Source organism: Opisthocomus hoazin, chromosome 1 (genome assembly GCF_030867145.1).
Source record: "Opisthocomus hoazin isolate bOpiHoa1 chromosome 1, bOpiHoa1.hap1, whole genome shotgun sequence".
NCBI classification, from domain to species: domain Eukaryota; kingdom Metazoa; phylum Chordata; class Aves; order Opisthocomiformes; family Opisthocomidae; genus Opisthocomus; species Opisthocomus hoazin.
Genome location: NC_134414.1, coordinates 13516728 through 13531486, shown reverse-complemented (window position 1 = coordinate 13531486; position 14759 = coordinate 13516728).

Below are 14759 nucleotides of genomic sequence, written 5' to 3'. Positions count from 1 at the left end.
AAACATAACCAGTTAGATCCTCAGCACCTGGCAATAGACTTCAGTGAAGTTACACCCACTTGTACCTGCTTCTCTTTTTCTGCACTATACTATAGGTTTTACAGCAGAAGTGAGCTCTAAGCCTTCCTGCTATGTGCTTTTCTTACTTCCACAGAGATCATGCACTGGTTTCTAAGCACAGTCATGCCAGATTAAGCCGTTGGTCCTCCTAGGTCTGTATCATGTTTCTGACAAAGGTCTGACCTGGAGTCCTGCATCCAGCTCTGGAGCCCTCAGCACATGAAAGACATGGAGCTGTTAGAGCGGGTCCAAGGGATGGAACACCTCTGTCATGACGAAAGGCTGAGTTGGGGCTGTTCCACCTGGAGAAGAGAAGGCTCCATGGAGACCTTATAGCAGCCTTTCAGTACCTGAAGGGGCCTACAAGAAAGCTGGAGAGGGACTTTTTACAAGGGTGTGTAGGGATAGGACAAGAGGCAATGGTTTTAAACTGAAAGAGGGTAGATTTAGATTAGACATAAGAAAGAAATTACTCACTATGAGGGTGGTGAGACACTGGCACAGGTTGCCCAGAGAAGTTGTGGATGTTTTCTAGCTGGACATGTTCAAGGCCAGGTTGGATGGGGCTTTAAGCAACCTGGTCTAGTGGAAGATGTCCTTGCCCACCACAGGGGGTTTGGACTAGATGACCTTTAAAGGTTCCTTCCAACCCAAACCATTCCATGATTCTAAGATTCTATGAATATTTGTCTGAGACTGTCTTAAGACAGTTGCCTCAAAGCTTGTTTGCAAAGCTTGCTGCAGGACCTCCTGGCAAGCCAGCAAAATTTGTTTGTAGCCAAACTCAACCTCCTGACGGGCCAGCCAAATATAAACCAGACATGGAATAAACAGCCAACCGAAACCAGTTTTGAAGGGAGTTGGAGGGCGGGTACCTCGTTGTGGAAAACGTGTCTAGACACCAACCCCCTGCCTGACCTGCTGGAGGCAGGACTGTAAGAAAACACATGCACAGGACTGGGGGAAAGTGGGATATGTACCGTTGCCTAGGGAACAATCTCTCTGAACACCTTATAAAAGGCCGTGTGACCAAACAACGAGGGGACCCCCACCACCGACACACACGGAAACTATGGACCAACAGGATGCTGCTGGATCCATGGTGGTGACTCTCTCTTGTGACTCTGTCCCAACTGCTTGCTAGGTTTCTTTCTTTCCTGTCTTTTCCTCTCTTTCCTGTCGCTGTTTCCTCATGCCTTCATTTGAATAAGAGATCAGTAAACCTGTTTGATAGGCGACACTTGACCTCGTTTGTGTCTTAATGTTACTCTGGAAATAACAACGAATCTCTATGGCTTGAGTCTTCCCGGACCGTAACAAGATTCACTAGTAAAATATCTGAGCTAATACAGAATAATACACAAGGTATAGGGACAGACCATCACTGCTTCACTGACCACCCCAAGCGACTTGTTTGCATCTTGAAATATGAACTTTTGCTATCTATTCTATTACACCAACTTGCATGGCAGTGCACGTCATTATTAAGCACTAACTTCTCCAGCTTCCTTAAAAAATCTGGACATAGCGCTTTACTTAATGATCTCCTGTGGCAGTAAATTCCAGAAGGAGGCTGTAAATTGCATATAGTGCTTATTCTCTTCATTTCTTCTACATGGACTGCCCTCTCATTTAATTCTCTGTCCTGTTTTCTTTGTAACATAGCTAAGAGAAGAAACTGATTAGTCCTTATGACATTCATATCCTCCCTTCACATAGTCTCCTCCTCTCCAGGCTAATACATTTAAGCCTCTCTGGTTTTACTAACCTCATCCCAAATATTTTTACTGTATTTATTACCCATACATCTCCTTATGATCTTTACTTTTCCGTTTTTAAGGCCCTGTGGGATCAAAAGAATAATCTCACCAGCTCAGTTGTCCTCAGAAATATTCTGTAGTCACTTTTTATCAGCTTTAAACTGCAGTGCAGATTTTCAGGGGTTTTCCTTCCATCAAAGGTTCTCGGCAAGTCTTCAGCAGAGCTTACTCCAGTCCTAGCTGTGAGGTGCTGATTGTCTCAGTGCCTCTGAATGGTGGGTAAAACCCAGGAGTCTAGGAACTTCACTCTCCACCCAGAAAAGCAGTTATGCATCATTTAAAAAGAACTATAGAATCATAGAATCATAGAATGGTTTGGGTTGGAAGGGACCTTATAGATCATCTAGTTCCAACCCCACTGCCATGGACAGGGACACCTTCCAGCAGACCAGGTTGCTCAAAGCCCCATCCAGCCTGGCCTTGAACACTGCCAGGGAGGGGGCAATCACAGCTTCTATGGGCAACCTGTGCCAGTGTCTCACCACCCTCATAGTAAAGAATTTCTTCCTAATATCTAATCTAAATCTACCCTCTTTCAGTTTAAAGCTATTACCCCTTGTCCTATCACTACAGGCCCCTGTAAAAAGTTACTCTCCAGCTCTCTTGTAGGCCTCCTTTACGTACTGGAACACTGCTGTAAGGTCTCCCCACAGCCTTCTCTTCTCCAGGTGGAACAGCTCCAACTCTCTCAGCCTTTCCTTGCAGCAGAGGTGTTCCAGCTCTCAGATTATTTTTTGTGGCCTCCTCTGGACCCACTTCAACAGGTCCATGTCTTTCATGTGTGGAGGGCTCCAGAGCTGTATGCAGGACCCCAGGTGTGATCTCACCAGAGTGGAGCAGAGGGGCAGAATCCCTACCCTCGACCTGCTGGCCATGCTGCTTTTGATGCAGACCAGGATACCATTGGCCTTCTGGGCTATGAGCACACATTGCACACATATATATCTCCAGAGAAGCCTCTCCATCTCTAATTTTTATCCTCTTAAATCTAAAGCAACAATTTCAACTGATTGCTCAGTTTCAGCTGACGGTTCAGGTCATTTGCGAAGAGGGATCTTAATGCTGTTTCCATCAGATGTGGTTCCTATCATGTTCTTTACATTTAGACTCAGTGGCAATGTGCCATGATGTATCAAACACAAAGGGAAAGAGTGAAAGGGTAGCAGGGGCTATGGACAAACATAGATGAATCTCATACATGAACCCAAATACAAATGAACCCTGATGAGTCTCAGGTGATAAAGTGTAGAAAAGACTGATGAGAAATATATTTGTTAGGACTTACCATTCTAAAGGCCCTTGCTTCCTCCAACCAAGATAGTTTATTGAAGACATCCTAACCCTACAATTTCTACTTTAAATGTGATTGGTCTTGATTTCAAAAGAACTACAGAGATTATCCAGCTGTTCTGCTGTAACTAGCAGACAAGTCTTACCTGTTCAGCTGGAGGAAATTTGTGTCTGACTGTCAAAAGCTTAGGGGAGCAGTCCAGACAAGACCAGTGTGGTCTTCTCCCTTAAAGTCAAACCAGGCTCTTTCCCTGTATGGTATTTAGCTCTGTCTCATTTTGCTGAGTGGTTGAGTCATTGGTATGAGATCTCATTGTGTTCTCTCAGAATGCTTATGACCATCTTGCCATGCTTACCCTGTTGCTGCCAGTAATTCTGTAATTACCCAGACATACAGTGAATCAGCTAATCTGAAGAGTGCTACTGCTCCAGGCCTGAAGAACTCCGGGCTTCTCCAAAAGAAAGCTTTTGGCAGCGTTCACGCTGAAAAGGCTGGTGATGTTGCACAGAAGGGTTTGTTTGAAAGGTGGCGTTTCTTTTTCTTTTACAAGCCAGGGAAGGCTAATTCATCTTGGCTCACTGCAGCCTTCTGCACCGTCTGTGCTGCCTGCATATTAAACACTTGGGTTTATATCCTTTTCTTCCATTTCAGAGTTTACTTCTGCTTCTGCTTGGGAAGAAGTTTTTCTATTCCTTTTTTCATCCTTGTGCACTAGAAAGGCCATTCTACCCAGCCAGAACATGGGTTATCTGAGATTTAAATCTGGCCCCCAAGTTTCTAAGGCCAAGTCAAACTTTTCATCGAATGAATTATGACTAAAGCCGGACACACTGTTATGACTCAGTCATCTGGTTTGAGTGCTAAGTCAACATCAGGTAATGGGCTTGTAATGTCACCCAGGTAGGCTCACTCTCTAGGACCACTCACCTAGACTGTTTTTCCTTTATAGTGAGCTTCATAAAGAAGACCATAAAGGCTTTTAACATAAAAAACTAGTTCAGTTAAAGAATATTTACTTAATCTTTCATACAGAAAAAGCTCAAAATGATTAGGTCAGAAGGATAAACTCAAAAAGGAGGGGGGGATAAATAACTTCTTTACCCACTTGGTACTTGCTTCCAAGCTGGGTTTTGAACACTTCAGTGAGTTTATGAGTTGCAGTAAATATTACAGAGACTCCTCTGTCCTCCAGAAAGACTTTTTGTCCCTATGGAGGCAAAGATATGTCTGATAGGCTCTCCTTTCAGATGCTTCTCTGTCTTGAACAGCTGGTTCACCACTTCTTGCTGCGTGCATCTGTCTCTGTTCCTTCCTGTCATAGCTTGCAGTAGGAAAATTAACTTTTCTCACAGAATCACAGAATCACAGAATGGTAGGGGTTGGAAGGGACCTCTGTGGGTCATCTAGTCCAACCCTCCTGCCGAAGCAGGGTCACCTACAAGAGGCTGCACAGGACCTTGTCCAGGCAGGTCTTGAATATCTCCAGAGAGGGAGACTCCACAACCTCCCTGGGCAGCCTATTCCAGTGCTCCGTCACCCTCAGAGGGAAGAAGTTCTTCCTCATGTTCAGACGGCACTTCCTGTGCCTTCTCTACATCAGCAGCAAAAGGAAGGTTAGGGACAACGTGGGGCCGCTGCTGAATGAGGTGGGTGTCCTGGTGATGGAGGATGCAGAGAAGGCAGAGCTACTGAATGCCTTCTTTGCTTCAGTCTTCAGTGCTAAGAATGGCCCTCAGGAATCCCAGGCCCCGGAGGTAAGAGAAGAAGCCTACAAAGAGGATGACTTTCCCTTGGTTGAGGAGGACTGTGTGAGGGATCGCTTAAGTGATCTGGATGTCCAGAAATCCATGGGCCCCGATGGAATGCACCCACGAGTGCTGAGGGAGCTAGCGGATGTCATTGCTGAGCCACTCTCCATCACCTTTGAGAGGTCCTGGAGGACAGGAGAGGTGCCCAAGGACTGGAGAAAGGCCAGTGTCACTCCAATCTTCAAAAAGGGCAAGAAGGAGGACCCAGGGAACTACAGGCCGGTCAGCCTCAGCTCCATCCCGGGAAAGGTGATGGAGCAGCTTATCCTGGAGGCCATCATCAAGCAAGTGGAAGAAAAGAAGGTTATCAGGAGTAGTCAGCATGGATTCACCAAGGGGGAATCATGCCTGCCCAATCTGATAGCTTTCTACAATGACATGACTGGCTGGGTAGACGAAGGGAGAGCCGTGGATGTTGTCTACCTCGACTTCAGCAAGGCTTTCGACACAGTCTCCCATGATATCCTCCTAGGGAAGCTCAGGAAGTGTGGGCTGCATGAGTGGTCGGTGAAGTGGATAGAGAACTGGCTGAATGGCAGAACTCAGAGGGTTGTCATCAGCGGTGCTGAGTCTAGTTGGAGGCTGGTAACAAGTGGTGTCCCCCAGGGGTCAGTACTGGGCCCAGTCTTGTTTAACTTCTTCATCAACGACCTGGATGAAGAGTTAGAATGTACCCTCAGCAAGTTTGCTGACGACACCAAACTGGGAGGTGTGGTAGATACACCAGAAGGCTGTGCTGCCATTCAGCATGACCTAGATAGGCTGGAAAGCTGGGCAGAGGGGAACCTGATGAGGTTCAGCAAAGCCAAATGCAGGGTCCTGCACCTGGGGAGGAACAACCTCATGCACTAGTACAGGCTTGGGGTGGACCTGCTGGAGAGCAGCTCTGCGGAGCCCTCTGGTGTCCACCACCACCTGGGTGTCCTGGTGGACGACAGGTTAACCATGAGCCAGCAGTGTGCCCTGGCTGCCAAGAAAGCCAATGGGATCCTGGGGTGCATCAAGAAGAGTGTGGCCGGCAGGACGAGGGAGATTCTCCTTCCCCTCTACACTGCCCTGGTGAGGCCTCATCTGGAGTACTGTGTGCAGTTCTGAGCTCCCCAGTTCAAGAAATATGAAGAGCTACTGGAGAGAGTCCAGCGGAGGGCTACGAGGATGATGAAGGGATTGGAACATCTCTCCTACGAGGAGAGGCTGAGGGAACTGGGCTTGTTCAGCCTGAAGAAGAGAAGTCTGCGAGGGGACCTAATAAATGCTTACAAATATCTGAAGGGTGGGTGTCAGGAGGATGGGGCCAAGCTCTTTTCAGTGGTGCCCAGTGACAGGACAAGGGGCAATGGGCACAAACCGAAGCACAGGAAGTTCCGTCTGAACATGAGGAAGAACTTCTTCCCTCTGAGGGTGACAGAGCACTGGAACAGGCTGCCCAGGGAGGTTGTGGAGTCTCCTTCTCTGGAGATATTCAAGACCCTCCTGGACAAGGTTCTGTGCAGCTTGCTGTAGATGACCCTGCTTCGGCAGGAGGGTTGGACTAGATGACCCACAGAGGTCCCTTCCAGCCCCTACTATTGTGTGATCCTGTGATTCTCAGGCTTGTTCAAGTTCTACCAATGGAAGGAAAAACCACCTTCTCTCCAGAAGGCCTCACCTGATCTATTCATTCTCTGCGCAGAAGAAGAGAATTCCTAAACAGGTAAAATAATAGATAGTATGTGATGGGTTGACCTTGACCGGGTACCCACCAAGGTGCTCTTCCACTTCCCCTTATCAGCTGAACAGGGGAAAAAAAAGATGAAAAGCTTGTGGTTTGAGATGAAGACAGGTGGATTGCTCACCAACTATCAGCATGGTCAAAACAGACTTGTCTTGTGGAAATTAATTTAATTTATTTCCAATTAATAACAGTAGGATAATAAGAAACAAAAAAAAATTAAAAAGACCTACACCACTCTCCTCCTTCTTACTAGTCTTAACTTCACTCCTAAGCTCTCCCACCCAAGCAGTGCAAAGGAATGGGGGTTGAGGTGAGTCCACCACACTTCATCTCTGCCGCTCCTTCCTCCTCATGCTCTTCTCCTGCTCCAGTGCGGGGTCCTTCCCAAAGGACAGAGTCCTTCATTAACTGCTCCAGAATAAGCCCTTCCAACTGGGTGCAGTCCTTCAGAAGAACACTGCTCCAGTGTGAGTCCCCCACGGGTCACAGGTCCTGACAGAAAACCTGCCACTGCCTGAGCTCCTCTCTACAGGCTGCAGCTGCTGCTAGGAGCCTGCTCTGATGTAGGGTCTCCACAGATTGCAGCCTCCTTCAGGACACATCCGCCTGCTCTGGTGTGGGGTCCTCCACAGGCTGCAGCATGGGTATGTGCTCCAACACAATCCTCCATGGGTTTTAGGGGGATGACCTGCTTCACCACGGTCTTCACCACAGGCTGTAAGGGAATCCCTCCTCTGACACCTGAAGAAACATCAAAATTAATGCCTTTTTTTTCATAATTTTGTTTACAACACTTTTGCTTCTGTGAAATCCTATTGCTGTGACCAGACATAAAATGTTCCTTTAATTTTTAGAAGAAACAAATCTAAACAGCATTAGGTAGTGTTGTAAAAGCAGTACAGTAGAAATGAATAGAAAGAATTCAAATAAGGTTTGTGATATAGAGAATGCAATTTTTTCTAGGCTGTCTGTAGTATTTCTTCTACGGATAGCCAGTAGCTGCTTTTTGGTTTGGGTGTGTGACCAGCTCTAACCTCACAGCTATAATGTTGCTGTTGTGTTTCAGATGTCATATAGCACCCATAGGAAAGAATACGTGAAAAAGAAGGTGAATCCACAGGAAATAAGGTGGAAAGATGAAATTTCACAAATACATTGCTTGAACTACTTATTTACATTTTCTCAAAATATTTATCAGCCCAGGAATTTGGTCAAGAAATTGCTCCTTAACTTTGTAATTCATGCTACAGACAGAAGAGGTGACTTTGTAAGCTCCATCTTTGCTATTCTATCATAATTGCAGTTTTGTTCTATTACTGGTCATAAAGACAACACAAAGTGTTTGGTTCTGTAGATACCTGCAGTGATTAATTATCAGTTGAATTTGAGGGAAAATCCTCATAAATCTGGAGGCTTAGCTTTAAGCACAACATGTGCCTCATTTCTTCAAAAGAAACATTAATTGCAGCAGATTTAAAGCTTTAGCTTGTAGAACCTAATCAGAAATTACTTGACTTGTACCACTGCTGGGCACAAACTCTACCAAAGTAAATGAGTATGAAGGGAAAATTTGCCTAGCTAAATGCATGTCAAGCCAAGAAGTTCTAACAGGACTCAGAGCTTCCTACAGAAACTGAGCAGTATACTGTAGCCCTTTAAAAGTTGTAGTGATCCATTCATTGGGTCTTGCCCTGGTTACTTCTCCCCTAAATCTTGATAGTGACAAATCTACTCTTAGCAGTTTGTCCATCCGCTGACAGCAACTTTGTGAGCTGACATGTACGAAAGAATAACGAATCAGACAAGAACAATGTTCCTCTTAGAGATACAGAAATCAGTCGGCATGCTTATTTATACTCCTTTAGCTAAGCATTAAAGCATAAAATGCCAGTTCATGGTGCTCTCAGAGAAGTAGCCTTAAATCCTTGCGCACAACGTCTCTAGAAACTAGAAAGGTCCTGGTAAGGATATGCTTGCTAGATAGGGTTGTGTGCAAGTAGAATGCTCTGCATTATAAAATAATAGACAATCAAATTCCAGCACCTTAAGCTGGCTTTTGGAATGCAAATTTCAACTGTCAAGTCTTAATTAAAAACTACCAGTCAGCATTATTTAAAAAGTGGAACAGAACTAAGTGGTAGGTTGTTGCAGAAAATGTGCATGATGCATGCTAAAAGAAGTAGGTAAGGTGACAGGTATGTAATTATCATCACATCAAGTGAAGGACAAGAAACAGTCTACGGTTCTTGAAGAGGTGGGACTTCAGGAATCTTCAGCGTGGCATGGGGTTCTTCAAACAGAGTTAATTTGTCATTCCATTTATTTCAAAGGAGAATCTCCTTCTATGCCAAACCTCTGTGAGCCTTCAAAACTGGTGACATGCTGGACAAGGTTCATGCATGAAGAGATTAGTGTGAACAGAAATGCCTGTGTTTCATGCATCACTTAGGGATGAGTTTGAGGTACAATGTCATGTGCGGGTGTTTGGCAGTTTCTGTTCAGCAGCACATCTCAGCTGTGCTATAATCCCTCAATCAATGGAGAACCAGCAAAGCAATGAATCAAAGGCCTACCACAGTGGCCTGAAAAATGAAAGTTCAACGTAAAGGAATATTTTTGCAAACTAAGAAGAAACCACTCAGAAATACCATTCAGTACTCCTTAAGACTATGGTATTAATGCCATAGCCCTTAACAACACCATCTCTTCCCCATAGCTACATAGAGAGTGACTTTCTGCACAAAGATTTGTTCTGGTTGAACGCATTAGTGTGAGGCCACAGCAGTGCTCTGTTTGTCTGGGGTTTACAGGTCAGATCCTCTGACTGTCACCCACTGCTGCAGCTGGTGTGTGAGTGCACTGAAGGACAGCAACAGCCTTGTGTCCTGTGCCCCAAATCCATGTGTTTGCAGTCTGCTCTCCCTTGTATGTTGTATATTAGGTGCTTGCATGGCACCCTTTGTGTCAGAATGGTTACAGAAATTGAAGAAAACTTCCAAAGAAGAGTTGCATTGGTAATTCTTCAGAAATACTTTAAGAAAACACTGACAATTCAGACTTCGAATTTTCTGATTTTGTCAGCTTAAGGTTGAGTGTGAAAAAAAGGTAATCTTTTTTATATTTAACCTGAGAATTTGGCTAAGTAGACTTAACAGTCAAAGCTCAATTTTAGAAATGGCATTGCTCTAAATGAGCTTTCCTCCTCTCTCCCCAGTTAGAAAACATTAGCCTTTAAACCTCGTCAGGTTTGGAATATCCAGTCTCCTGGATAATATATAATCTGTACTGAAGAGAAATAATGTATTAGCTACTGAGACATCTGTCAGAAGAAATCTTTCTTTAGTAATTTTCCACATGTATGTAATCTATACTTGACACATTTGACTTGACCTATTATTCATAAACAGAAGTAGCTTTGTGGTACATAATTTTTGTCAGGGCCTTGAGGGCCCTGCTAGGCTTTAACAGTCCTGGCCACGCCTGAGGTGTTCCCTTACCCTGCCCACAGCCCAGGACCCCACTTCAGCCCCTGAGGTCCATCAGTCCCTGCCCCAGTGATGCCATAGGACATTGGTCTCCAGCTCCCCACAGCCCTGGCCTGCCCAGCCCTGGGCCCCACCAAACCATAGGCCAGCATTCCCATTCGCATACCTTTGCCAGGCCATCTCAGGGCTATGTCTGACCCTGGTTCCCCTCACTGGTCTTGATCCTAATCCTCCATTGCCCTCCTCCCTGGTGCTGCACTGTCTCTAGCATCTATCAGCACTGACAGGAGCCCAATTCCTTCTCCTGTTGGCCCACCTGGCCCCTGGGACCTCTTGGGGTGGGCTGGGCACCTTCCCCTCCATGGATATCACCTGGCCCCCCATCCCTTAGGGAGCAGCTGGATCCTGCTTGTCCCTGACAATTATAATGCAACACAAATGCCCCAATCCTTAATTAAATTAAATTCTATTTTATCCTAGAATCATAGAATCTTAGAATGCTTTGGATTGGAAGGGAGCTCTAGAGGTCATTTAGCTGAACACCCTTGCAGTAAGCAGGGAAGTCTTCAACTAGATTAGGTTGCATTTTCTGTATGCTCAGGTTGTATTGGGGGAAAAAAAAAAGAAGGAGGTAAAATGGAGGTTACTGTAGTTCCTGTCTCCTCGCATTTGTTGGTTTTACTTGCTCCAAGATCTTTGGGACATTTGTGAAGACTGTGTGGGTTGCCTTGGGAAAGATGGTTCAAGCTGAAATAAAACTGCCTGGATGGAATTAATGTTGTCTCTTCTTTAGAATAATTTTGGACCGTTTATGGTGACTGATCTGTTCTTTCTACTATCAACATGAGTGCAGTGATTACAGAATTCTCATAAATCAAAATAAATGAAATTCTACAAAAGGTTGTATGCAAATATCGTCCTACAGGGTGGTAAATAGCACTGAATTCCCACTTGTCGGAAAGGTAAATAAAATCAATGAGCTTTTAACAGATGCATTGTTTCATTATGTGACAGTTACAGCACAGTGTGAAATCTAAACAGAAATCAGACATGGCACCTGCCAATGCTTGTTGAGCTGTGTGTTTTTTTCAAGATCATGATTTAAAAATCTTCAGAACTGGAATAATAGTCGTTCAATTTTTTGAAATATTTTTTCTCTGAAAATCGCCTAGAGAAACTAAGATCTGCATTCACTAACACATGGATTGTTTTTGCTTGCTCATATCCTCCATGCTGTGTCTTGGTTTCCTGAGACGACAGTTGCTGTATTGTAAAAGCGTTTACAAATCTTTCCCTGAACCAGGGCACCTCATTCTCCTCTTTCATATGATGTCTTAAACTGTGCTGTTAATAGATGGCTACAAAAAAACTGAACTGTCCCTGCTTAGCTCAGCTCCCTGCTGGCGAAATCATTGCATTTTTTGCAGATTGTTTTGATCAGTCTGGTGTGATTCATGTGACATGACATGCTGGTTAATCAGATCCAAATTTCAGCTGGTGCCTACATAGAATCAGAGAATCATAGGTTGGGAAAGATATCTAAGATCACCAAGTCCAACCATCAACCCAACACCACCATGCCTGCTAAACCATGTCCCAAAGTGCCACATCTACACATCTTTTGAAGACCTTCAGGGATGGGGATTCAATTGCCTCCCTGGGCAGTCTGTTCCAATGCCTGACCACTCTTTCAGTAAAGAAATTTTTCCCAATATCCAATCTAAACCTCCCCTGACACAACTTGAGGCCATTGCATCTTGTCCTATCGCTAGTTACTTGGGAGAAGAGACCAACACCTGCCTCACTACAACCTCCTTTCAGGTAGTTGTAGAGAGCAATAAGGTCCCCCCTCAGCCTCCTCTTCTCCAGACTAAACAACCCCAGTTCCTCAGACACTCCTCATAAGACTTGTTCTCTAGACCCTACTCCAGCCTTGTTGCCCTTCTTTGGACATGCTCCTCACCCGAATGTTCCTCCTGTGATGAAGGGCCCAAAACTGAACACGGTACTCCAGGTGCAGCCTCACCAGTGCCCAGTACAGGGGCACGATCACTTCCCTGCTCCTGCTGGCCACACTATTCATGATACAAGCTAGGATGCCATTGGCCTTCTTGGCCACCTGGGCACACTGCTGGCTCATCTTCAGCTGGCTGTTGACCAACACCCCAAGGTCCTTTTCCGTCGGGCAGCTTTCCAGCCACTCTTCCCCAAGCCTGTAGCATTGCATGGGGACCTGGAGCATTGCATGGGGAACGTCTCTGTTCATACAATTGTCTGTTCCTTTCTACTCTATAATGGGGGTGAAGGAAACCAGTTCATATGGACTCGCTGTTGTAGACTTCTGAAGTCAGATGAGGTTAACAATTCATTTTCTCCTACTCTCCACCTGTCTTTAGCATCTGCTCCCCCAGCACCACTACAAGTATCTTTAAGCTAAGCAGACATCCTTGACCTGAACCTCCTCCGTGGACATGAAAGGGATTTGGTAGGAACAGCCTTCTAATGGCACCTTTATGACTGGAAAAGGAGCAAGGTCTCTTTGTTATCCGCATTCTCACTTGCAATATTCTATATCTTTTGGTCTTGGTGTTATTGTATTGGAATAAGCTGGAATTTAGTTATTCATCATGACTAAAATCTCCAATTGTTTGTTGTTTGTTGCTTAAAAATGTCTCTGTAAAAGTATAATTTAGTTTCTATCATTTCAGCAGATATGGGTAGAAAGAATGAGTGCGTGAATGTTAGGTTATACCTACACTTAGCTGACCCTTAAGATTTTTTTTTTTCCTTGTGTAGACATGGCACTTCGGGATATGGTTTAGTAGCCATGTTGGTGTTGGGTTCATGGTTGGACTTCATGATCTGAGAGGTCTTTGCCGACCTTAATGATTCTATGATTCTAGGGAAGATAGTCACAATATAGACCTTTGTCCTCATATGCTGGCAGGATCAGAATTTTTAGATCTATGATGTCAAGACTATTGGTAACCTCTGCTGAAAAAATGTGTAGGAAGAAAAAATAACTTATTCTAAAGATTATTAAATCACTTTTTTTTCCTTATATTGAACTGCTAGAGAAAAGTGAATTTTAAGTCTCTAAGTCAGAAAAAAATAATTCCTCAGAGGGCGTTTTGACTAATATCTGATTTATGGAGGTCTGTAGTGTTGCACCTTGAGACAAGTAGTATCAATGAGGAAATGGCATGAAACAGGAGGGGCTTCAGCTGGCAAAAGTGTCTTCACCATGTCTGTGGCTCATCTCTGTGTGAGTTTGAAAGCTGGGGATCATAGTTAGTGGCTTTGTAATACAAGCAGTCAGTTACTTAAAGAGACAGAAATTATCTAAGATAGCCATGACTGATATTCTTCTTAACAAGCTCTTCACCTTCTGAAAGTCTAAAAAATCTAATATTTTAGTCAGGAAAAGACTTGAGGAAAAGCTGACTTAAGGCTATGTCATTTCTTGTAAATAAAATGTACTTAGGACTGCTTTTTGATACTGATATGGAAGAGCCTACACTTGTACTTCTCTAAAACAAGATGGCCACATGCAGTTGTGCACTTGAACCCTGTCCAGAAATGGTTTTTTTATGAACTCGGTGGTCATGGAACACAAACAAGGCCAGAAAAATATTAGGTCTGTAAGTAAGATGAGGTCCTGTGCCCAGGAATGTCTCCTGACATAACTTCATTAATTAAAATACTTGTAACTACAATGTATTTTTACAGACAATAGATCTCAAATAACCTCACTTTCTGAAGAGAAGTTGTCTCTTTTTTTGTCTTGCCTTAGAATGCCAACATTTTGGAAAGAAGGACCTTTGTTGTCTGTGTTTGTGCAGATGCTACTATGTGGGGTCCTGGTCAGTGACGGAGACTCCAGGGAGCTACCAAATTCTATGCATTATAATCCAAGAAATATTTCTGGTAGAAGAGGCAGTGCAGATTTCCTGAAACTAGCTTACTCACCTGTTAACCCTCTTATGAGAAACTTATGGGTTCAGATTCGTCCTTGGAACATTTATTTGCATCTGCAAAGAAAGAAAGAAAATTAAAAAAAAAGAAAAAGAGGCTTAGTTTTAATGATGAGTTTGTTGTTATTTCCAGCCCCCTGCAAAAACAAATTAGGATCTGTACTTTTACTGTTTCCCTCCCATGGAGAAGAGAAATATTTGGTTCTATAAATATTTGGTCTGGGCTCAGCCACCTGGAAAAGCTTGTAGAGGAGGAAATAAATTCCAAAAGGCCAGATCTTCTCTTGGTATCTGGTTCACCACGTTGGAGACAGAAATACTGGGACAGATTTCCCAAGGAAGCTCAGGGAATGTTAGTACCAGCTGCTGCAATAAGTGCTCTCACACTATATGACATAGCTCTGTTATGAAGCCTGCACCTGCCTCTGCGTGCAGCCAGGTTTGTGGGTGGGATTAATCTCACTCCAGTTTAGGTGTCCCCAAGTTTAGTCTCTGCATTACAGACAAGTCATCCCAACTTCCATTTACAGTCATTGGAGAGTGATAAGCATCTGAGAATAAAATTAATTTGATTTGTTTCAAATGACTACTCAGAATGAGACTAATT